This window comes from Diadema antillarum, unplaced genomic scaffold (genome assembly GCF_040938485.1).
Source record: "Diadema antillarum isolate AM-2024a unplaced genomic scaffold, OU_Dant_1.0 seq00000301_RagTag, whole genome shotgun sequence".
Taxonomy (NCBI): Eukaryota; Metazoa; Echinodermata; class Echinoidea; order Diadematoida; family Diadematidae; genus Diadema; species Diadema antillarum.
The window spans coordinates 1307658-1317782 of NW_027271324.1; positions in this window are offsets into that span (position 1 = coordinate 1307658).

Genomic DNA, 10125 nt, shown 5'->3' on the forward strand with positions numbered 1-10125 from the left:
AGCCGAACCACTGAAAACCAGTGAGGCCTGGACCAGAAAATCTCCGACCAGCTCTATTGCTGGGTTATAGTGACTCAAAAGGAAAATGAGAAGTAAAGGCTAACAACCAGAGAGGGGTAGGGAAGGTTTGATACGGATGAAAGCCAACGTGTCATAAGGTACCCTCTGAAGAGATGAATACAGTGTGTGTAGGAATACTTTAATTTTAGAGATAAAATGTTTTGTTGCATCGGTTGTTGCATGGGAAAAATTGCTAAGACACAACAAGTTATTGATTAAAATTCATGACAGAAATGTTTGAATTAATGACACAAAGCAATTTCTGATTCAAGAATGACACTTTTGGTTCAAATACGAAAAAAGTCCGATTGGTTGACTACCAAAATATATTTATAATGAAATTGTTATACCTCCTTATCTGATAAACAATTTCTCTTTTGTCCTCATTTGTAGTATGGACAGAAAACAGTGCTTTTCTCACTGACAGTCATTTTGATGCCATTTTCCCATTGTCCATAAGTTTAATCCGCACAATTCAGAATCATTTTGTGTCTTTGATCGATGGTCAAATGAGAGCTAATAATTTAGAGGCCATTTTCGGAATCCAACACACCAAACACAAAATAATCACTAAGACGTCAATATTTAATCATGCCATTTGAAAAATTGTCTTCAGACCTTTTCAACAGGTAGATATAGATAACCAATTTATTTGTTTTCTAGTTTATAGTCGTAATTTCACTTTAAACATGTCTGGTGCATGTAATCTTGGAATGCTAGTCTCTACTTAACTTTATGTTAAATTTTTTAAAGAATTTTTTGGTGAACTTACAGAACCACGTACTTCTTAAACTCGATGTTACAGGCGTTTAAAAACAAGAATTAGAAAAACTACAAATAAGAATAAAAACCTTAAAGGTTTCTAGCATATAGAAGGTGGACACAATGGTTGCGTATAACCGGTGGGTGCTGGAACTTATGACGGCCCGGCTTTTGTTATACTTTGTAAATGTGTACTCTGGTGAATACTTGTTCGTAAGGCTATTTCGTGCATTGTTCTGATTGTAATGACTATACATGTACTCCCTGTAAACTATAATATGAATGATATTGAGGTTATTCTTCCATGACGGAAGACCGAAAAAACAACTGTTTGTTGAATTCCCACTTTCAAAATGGCAAGTATTCAGCCAAAAGAAAAAGAAAATAAAATAAAATAAAAAACATCATTTGGTAATCTAATTTATAGACATCGTTTACATGCAAAATAGAGGTAAATTGAAGATAATTCAGTGCAAAATCAATCACTGTCTACATGGTCTATACTCTCCTGTTTGAGAGTTCTTATAATTATATGAAAGAGATGAATCAAAATACAAGAACTCACATTCTTACACACAAACACGCATGGCACACATGAACACAAATATGGTTCATATCATGTATACATATATGATTTTATGTATACATATAAATATATACTGTATATTTATCTATAGTTGGATTATATACCCATATGTTCATGTACAAACGACAGATTGTACTGCTTTAGCCTGAGAGAAAGAGAGAAAGAAACAGCGAAAGAAACATATAGGCCATGCAAAATGTGAGTAATTTTCTTTCACATTGCCATTGTTACACGTAACCATTTATGAACTTTCCATCCTCCAGTTGATGTTCACGCCATTTGTTTTTTCCCCGTTGTGAAAAGGAGAAACATTAATTATTTTTTGTTGTTGTCATTGTTGTTATCATTGTTCGGTCCCGTCTTTACTATTGGTTTGATATTTGGCTTTAGCAAGTTGATTGTTTTGTTTCCGTTGGGTGATGCCGCCCCTCTGTTATTGCTGCTGTTTTTATTTAAATGGTCTGTGTTAGACTTCGATGAATTACCACAAATACATACACATACGTCTATATGATATTGATGTTTATGTGTATATAATCATATATATATATATATATATATATATGATTATATTATTTACACGTTTATCTTCTGCGCATATTTTGAAGGAACGTCTGACACACATAGACAATTACGCACATTATACACACACAGTAAAACAATATACTATACTAGTGATTTCCGATAATTATGTACACAACACTCCCCCACCAACGTAAAAATGCCTCCTCCTAGGGAATCCAGAGTATTTTTAAGTACACACACACACATTTTACACACACGTCACACAAAAAACATACACACACATGCAAACACAGCGAGTAAAAAGCAATAACTTAAACGTACCACGTAATTTCCCCAACTCCTTAACTTCAATAAATTGACAAAAATGATTGAGATGTTAGCTTGTTTTCCCTCTTAAATTCCACGTGCCCTATCCGATGTGGAAGGCACCGATACTTCTCATGCTTCTTGTTGACCAGATGGGTAACTCCCCCACCGGTCAACACCCACTGCGATCAATAACATTTCCATTTTCTCATCCAAAGAAGATTGAGTGTCTACGCCCTAACCCCAATTTAAATGTAACGGCCCCCGTTCGGAGACAATGCTCCCGGTGATGTATCGTCCATTGTTCCGAACCACGCACGCTAGGAGTGCTTTCTCACTACAGGAAAAATGCATCAGTAGGTCCAGAGCGCCCCAATGAGTAAGAAACCCATTGGAACGCACACACGTGAAAAGAGAAACCGCTGCTAAGCGTAACGACGGAACGGCGGAAGGCACAACAGGTGGACAAAATACAACCTCTCAGCGAAGGAGAATTCCGTTCTAGATAAACCGCACAGGATTCAATACCATGCAGTCGACTAGAGTTCTCAAACGAATTATGGAATGAAAGCTACGAGGTGACCGGTCCAAATTTTGCCTAGATATCTGTCCTGCGTTGCTTGATAAGGGTTTCTTGGCAAATGTTGGATTTTGTATCTTTATAGCATGCCCATTGATTTGACTGACAAGACGGTGAATAGCTGAGGTCGGTGTTTATACTGTGTCATCGGCTTACGATGGATTCCTTGCGAACTAGTCAGACTTCAGTGCTAATTTTCGTGCTCGCGCTGACGCTGTGTAGACAGTCCCATCAAGCAGGTAAGCCACACAGATGAATTAAAGGTGTAAGAAAAGTATAAGAAAGAAAGCTTTGTTTTGTTTTTCCACCATACAGTTACCTGGTAAATGTATACTTCACAGCAATTATATTGTTGTTCGCTAATCAGAAACCTGCACTGGGTTAAAATCAAATACTTCTGTTTTAAGGCCACTTAATGAGACTACAGCAATTTCAATTAATTTTCAAGTACTGTAAATATTACACACATATCTATTATCTTAACAGCATAAGCTGGTGAATTACGCAATCATTTCCTCGATTTCCTATGAAATTGCAGTTTCGATTGTGGATGATTCGTCGGAATGACTTATGTATCCTTTCTATCAACATTCATTCATCGTCACCAACTAAATTTTGCAAGATCTTAGTCGCTTCTTATCATCTAGCAATTTTCGTCATATTTTACATTCAATGTTTGTCAATTCCCTGTGTTTATCGGGCAGCATTGACTTTTAAAAGCCATGCACTATCGAATATTACTTTCTTATCAAAAGTTATTTTTTTTTGTCTTCTCCGTCAAGTTTAATGTGATCTTCCCATCGTTCTGACTGCATCTTCATTTACGGCTCTGCACAGTATTTATAAAAGGTATAGGTCTACTAAAATGTACATTGACTTCGCTACAACGATATCATTCACCATTCATTACACGCGATGTGAATGTATTGGACAATCGTTATGTCAAAATACACTTACATAAAATACGGGATGGATTATATACATCATATACATCATATAGGTATTATACACGTATGCACACGCCGGAGCACTGTTCTGTCTAGTCTATAATATACGTATTTACGTAGATTTTCATATTTATCAATTTCTTCATTTCTGTAGTGAATGTACGAATAAACATAATTCCTCGTACCTATAAATCTATAATAAGTGACATGAAGTTTTGCCAAAGTTTATTAAGGCTTTATCGTATCGCCATTTCCCCATTCCACATACACTACGTGTAGGCCTATGTGACAAATCGGCAAGCTTTCTTCGAAATCACGCAGTTCATGGTCATTTATGACAATAATTTCTCGGTCACAATGACGCCAGTTCGGGGCTCCATCTCAAGAATTTATAGGGACGAGCGCTCCGAGATGAAGTGTGACTGTACATAACAAATATGTCTCTGGCACTAAGAACACTTTCGAGCGAGATGGCTGTCCAAACATCGGTGTTTGTCTTCTTCGCACCTGAATCGCAGGGTGACGGTTTTGATAACTCGCGGACCACAGCTGGCGAGCAACCCGGAGAAGAGCACAATAGCATGTATTGATTCAATATGCTCGCAACAATAATACTGGGAGAGAAAATATACTTTGTGCATTTTTCTCTTCATTCAAATCATGGCGTCAGATTGAAGTGTAATTCTTGTATACGATATTGTTACTGTCGTATGATCTATACCTTGCAGCATTGTATATACTTTTTGTTTCATTTTGTACCATTTTTTGTGACCTGTGCACCTGATAAAAATGACCTCCGTGTTACAAGGGGAATTATAAGACAACTTTTTAAAATCTCTTCCAACTCTGATCTCCCGCCTATAATGCCAAATTCTCCATTATATTCATCCTTCTGAGTACGAATTATCAAAGATATCAATGGCTCCAATTTATATGTGTTTTTAGTCATAGTAAATGAATAGTTGCTTTGTATAAGCAGCGTCAAAGCCTGTTTAGGTATATAGGATATGGAATAAACACACATCAAATATAACCACAGACATGTCCTCACGCACAAACAAATACACATTCGCTTTCTTGTGTGAATGATTTACCATGCCCAAATTACACCTGCTAGTGGATAACGGATTATCGATTACTTGCTTGTTCAGTGACCTCGAAAAAGCGACAAGCCCTGTTTTGTTCTGAAGGTAATCAAGGCGTTACTAGTACAAGTGTATGTTTATGTAGGTCAAGCTCTCGATAACATTGGCTTAATAGAATATATCAAGATTGTGAAGCAAACTTGGAAGGAAAGGGAATTCTGGTATCTGTATGCAATAGCTACAACTACACATTCACTTCAGTTGGCTTACTCTTCTTAGATCTCGAGTACTGTTGTTGTTGCTGATGGTGGTGCAGGTTGATGTTATTGTTATTCGGGTTCTTGTTCAGACAACGTTTCGAGAGAACCGGGCGTTAGTGTATTTTATTATCGTCGCCAACACGCAATTAATATAACACAACATGATCATTTGACAATGTCGTAGAAAGTGGCTATCATCCACCTTGTAATGGAGAATCAATCAGCTAATTGATATGGTGTACTAATATGATTTGGCAGTTCCATTTTGGGATTTCATCCCAGGAAAACAAATTGCCATTTAGAACAAGGTCAGATCGGGAATCATTAGAGATAGCGGTACAAGCGTTTATAGGCCTCCTCAGTGATAACAATTCATAATGGCCTATTAATCGTATAGTAATACTCAGTGACTTTCTTTCGAATGGTAAGACTCTTTTAGATCGAATTAAATTTGCATGTTGTAATATATTTATTTCTTGTTGCTGATGGAAGTGAATTCAATTTGATTTAAGATGCTTTATAATGTTGTTGGATCATATGCAATGTACATGTAGGATCCAACAAGAATAGGAGGTGTCATAAGTCATTGTTGTAATAATAACAACAAAAATATTAACAATAAAAACATTGACATTTAGAGGCATTCCAACCGTGACTGTGCAAATTACATTGGATGTAAAAAAGCAAACAAACAGCATAGGACTTGATTTCCGAGGTAACAAGAAAGACTGTATCTAACGTTATGTAAATGGGAATGATTTAAATGTCAATACAAATGAAGGTCCTTGATATATCGTATAAGTTTCATTGACATTGTCCTCATTATCTTATCATCATTATAATTAGCATCATAATCACTGTCATCATTGCCTTTATCATTAACATCACGCTCATCGAAATGTATAATGAAGATTCTGGGAACCAAAAGTTTGTCTCAGACATATAGAAGTGCATTGCCTTATAGAATCTGGAAAACAATACTATTCCACTCCGCATTTTTTTTTTCCACATCTATTTTTGTCCGAAATATCTTATGGCGAAAATTCATACTTAAAATTGGGTGGTTATAATTTTCCGCCACTCTTGTACAGTATATCAACCTCATTATGTTTTTTAAAAATGAAATGATAATGGTATCGTATTATTTCTACACAAATACATAAAACCAATAGTTGAAATTTTGTTAAGATCAGATATTTTCAAAAGACTTAATTTTCAGAACAGATGGGTAGAATGCAACGTGGTTTTGAGTTTGTTGTGAAATTTTTCCTATTTGCTTCTGAAGATTTGAAATTCTATTCAAATGACATGGTGCACAGTTCCCCCCCCCCCCCCCCCGAAAACATTGCAATGGATAAGGTGTGGTAATATCAGGGTTTGATAAGTATGCCCCATAATAATACGCCCGATATGGCGAATATGTAAACAGGAGGGCTGGCAACGGAAGTCTGATTACAACCCCATCCATTTTACAAATTGTATTTGCCTTATATGACCACGATACACCGCTCCTGCCATTCATTACGGACGCCGCTCATGTGTGACAATGATCCATGTAGGTAGTGTGAGTCGTCGGGGCATTCCAAGAAATGTTGAAAAGCTTTCGCAACTTTAGCTATTATAATCATAACGTTTGTGTGAGCAATTCCATGAGAAGCAATTCTTATTTTGAAGAATGTTCAAAATAACCTAGAAAAAAGGATGGGGAGGGGTACCATTGACCCCTAAACAGCTCGCAGCCCCCCCCCCCCCCATACACACACACACTAAAAAAAAAAAAAAAAAAATGTTCCGCAGCCTAAGAATACGTCTTACAAATCTTGTTCGATTAAAACGTCTAGTAACTCTTTATGAACGTCGCTATCATAACCATTTCCACAATAAAGAGAGCAATAGTGTGATATAGTAGAGAAGAAACAAAAGAACAACAACGGAAACAAACGGGAGGAGGAGGGTTCATCACCTGTGTAACCGCCTGTACCCCAATTCTGGATATACCTGGATTATTTGTCAAGCAGGCGATCAAAATTATTGCTTATTCAGCATCTTCTTGATTATTAAAACTATTGGGCGGTCTCATCACGAAGTATCCGTAGAAAGCATTGCTCACACTCAGAAAGAATGGTGTTGTCACTTTATTCACCGAGCACACAAAAAAATGTGACCCAGTGACATACCATCATGTATTATTATAGAGATACGGGATACTTGGGTCGAACTAAAAAATCGAGACGATTTGGCAAATAATGTACCTGCACCTCCTCGGTGCAAAATCATAGTCCAGGCATAATTACACTATGGTGCAAACAACGAAACAAACGGGGACACCCCTCCCTCACCTTCTCGTCTGCACGCTCTGGGCTCACAAAGGAGAAGCGACAGACACCAAATAGCATCGTTTTGATCTATTTCGTTTACCTTAAAAGGACAGAGCGAGATCACGTCACAGCGTTTACCCATTGCATCAGGATGACTAATCAAATATAACTTGCTTTCAATAGCGAGACGCAGGGAATATAACTTCTCTTTTCCATCCTTTCATTTCCTTTTTTCTTCGTATACTAGTTTGGTTCAATGGGAGGTGAATACGAGTCCGTTTGCCTCTCTCCTTGGCTTAGAATTCTTGACTGCAAATAGAGTTACTGGAGTGTGTGAATTCGGGGTCCGGTTGCACTCTTTTTATAGCGTTTCCGTCAATGGCTATATTTGAAGCGAGCAGACAGCGGAGTTCACCGCTTGATGGTGCTTCCAGTAATTGCCTGTCTGTCAAATAAACGTTATACCGTGCCCCTTTTAATATCTTGTGGGCTACTTTTCTAACGTCAGAGAATATTTGCAAGCCTTTAACGTATCTATTACATAAGCACAATACACATAGATAGCACACTTTCACAAATTTCCAATACCGTGGTAGGCCCAGTATAGAGGCAGAAAAAGAAATAGCGCTGCGGAATTAAAAACCTTTTGCGTGGCCTAGTAGGCGTCTTGATTTAGGAAACAAACAAACAAATAAACGAATCGTTATCAAATCGGCTTGATACGAAAATATCTTAAAGTCAGGATGACAAACAATGATTATGATGATGATGATGATAATAATAATAATAACAAAAATAGTAATAATATGATAATGATAATTATAATAGCTAGTTTTCAATACTTTCTCATTGCACCTCGGAGACAAACATAGAATCATTACGCCATTGTAAAAAAGAAGATAATGAAGAAAAAGAAGAATAAAAAGATATTAAAGTAAAAGTAGCGTCCCATTCGTCACTCGTGTGTTAGAGGTTTCTTATCGTTGACTGACAAATCACGCTGTAGTTATCGCCTATAGGGTCTATTAAAAGCAGGGCCGGCGGAGCGTTTTCAAAAGTGTGGGGGCCCAGTTCCGGGTTCCATGAGCTCACAAGCAAAAGAAAAAAAAAAGGGTCCTCAGCTCATCTCTCCCCTTCATTTCTTGGGGACAAAAAAAAAAAAAATACAAAGGTTTTCAGAGGAAAAACGCAACCTTACCGCACTCATACAGGATCTCTATCTATTTCTACATTTCTGTTTAGTGCCACTTACGTACTTCCGGGTAAAAAAAAAATGTGGGTGCCCAAAGTGATGACACCTTATGTATTCCTTTGTATGGTGCACAAAAAGTGTGGGGATCCGAGCCCCCACGGCCCCACAGTTCCGCCGGCCATGAAAAGGAGCCCATGATCTTACTCGAGGAGCAAGAGTCATTCACCCACCATTAAGGATTATGACTCAAGAACTAAATAGATTATGAATATCATTCATGATCACATAGTATACTCTATGTGCCCCAAGATCCATGCCAGTCACACACAGCTTATATATCTGTAAGCGTATACTCTTTGGATATACATGTGTTTATTTTGTTAATCAAATCATTGCTTATTGTGGTCCCGATTCCTAGCAAGCTGGAGGCGTCGTCAATCCAGGGCGCTCCCATGACCTTCCTCATGGCAGATGGGGCGTGTTTATCACTTACTCTTTATATGTTCATGAACTTTATTTTGTTCCATTTAAAAAACATATCATTTGTACAATAACAAACTGAGGACAGGGAACAAGTACATGAACGTGCAATACATAACATTTAATAGCTATTGAAACATGGAAACTACAAAAGACCAGGGTCTTGTTTGGGTAGTTCCCAACAAAAAGAATAAGAGGAAACAATTTTGCTTTATACGATCAAAACATGAGACATATGAAAATATTTCAAAAACAGACACACATACACACACACACACAAATTTTGTTATAAAATTAAGTAATGGTGATTAGTTAAACTCATGGAAAACAAAAACCACAAAGTGATTTATAATCATTGTTAAGAATTAACAGTATATGTAATCTTTTTGCCAGATTATGTCTACTTTAAAGGGATGGTACAGTATTGGTGGAGATGAGAATTGGGCTTTTAACTTTTTGCGAGATACCTTTCATATTTCATAAGAGGTTTCTCATTATTTCACCAAAAAATTTAGAAACCCGAAATTAGGTCTCAACCAAAACTGTACAATCCCTTTAAGATGTTTTGCTAGATTATCTTCCCAATCTATGCTGCTAAGTCAGATAGAAAGACATTTTCATCAAAGGATCGGAAAGAACGAAAAGTGAATACCGAGGCTTCGTTTTCTGTGGGATTAAGGCTTTGTTTAAAAAAGAAAAAATGAGTGAATCGTCGCTCAGACCAAGAACTTGAACTCCAGATGGAAGCAGCTCCATGTCTATACTTATTTTTAGGTATACAAATCAGGTCTATCAAAGTTGTGCCGTCGGGAGATATACGTGTAGATTCTCTATTTATTTGAGACGTGGTCATTGCATTGCACAAATCATTCATTTTATGTGAAAGAGGATGAGAAGTAAGCATGCATATTACAATTAAAATCACCAGTGAGTATTATATCGTCCGTTCTAAGTTGTCCATCTTGTCAATGCAGTCTTCCAGATATTCAAAGAAAACATTATCAATCCCAGGTTCACGATATTA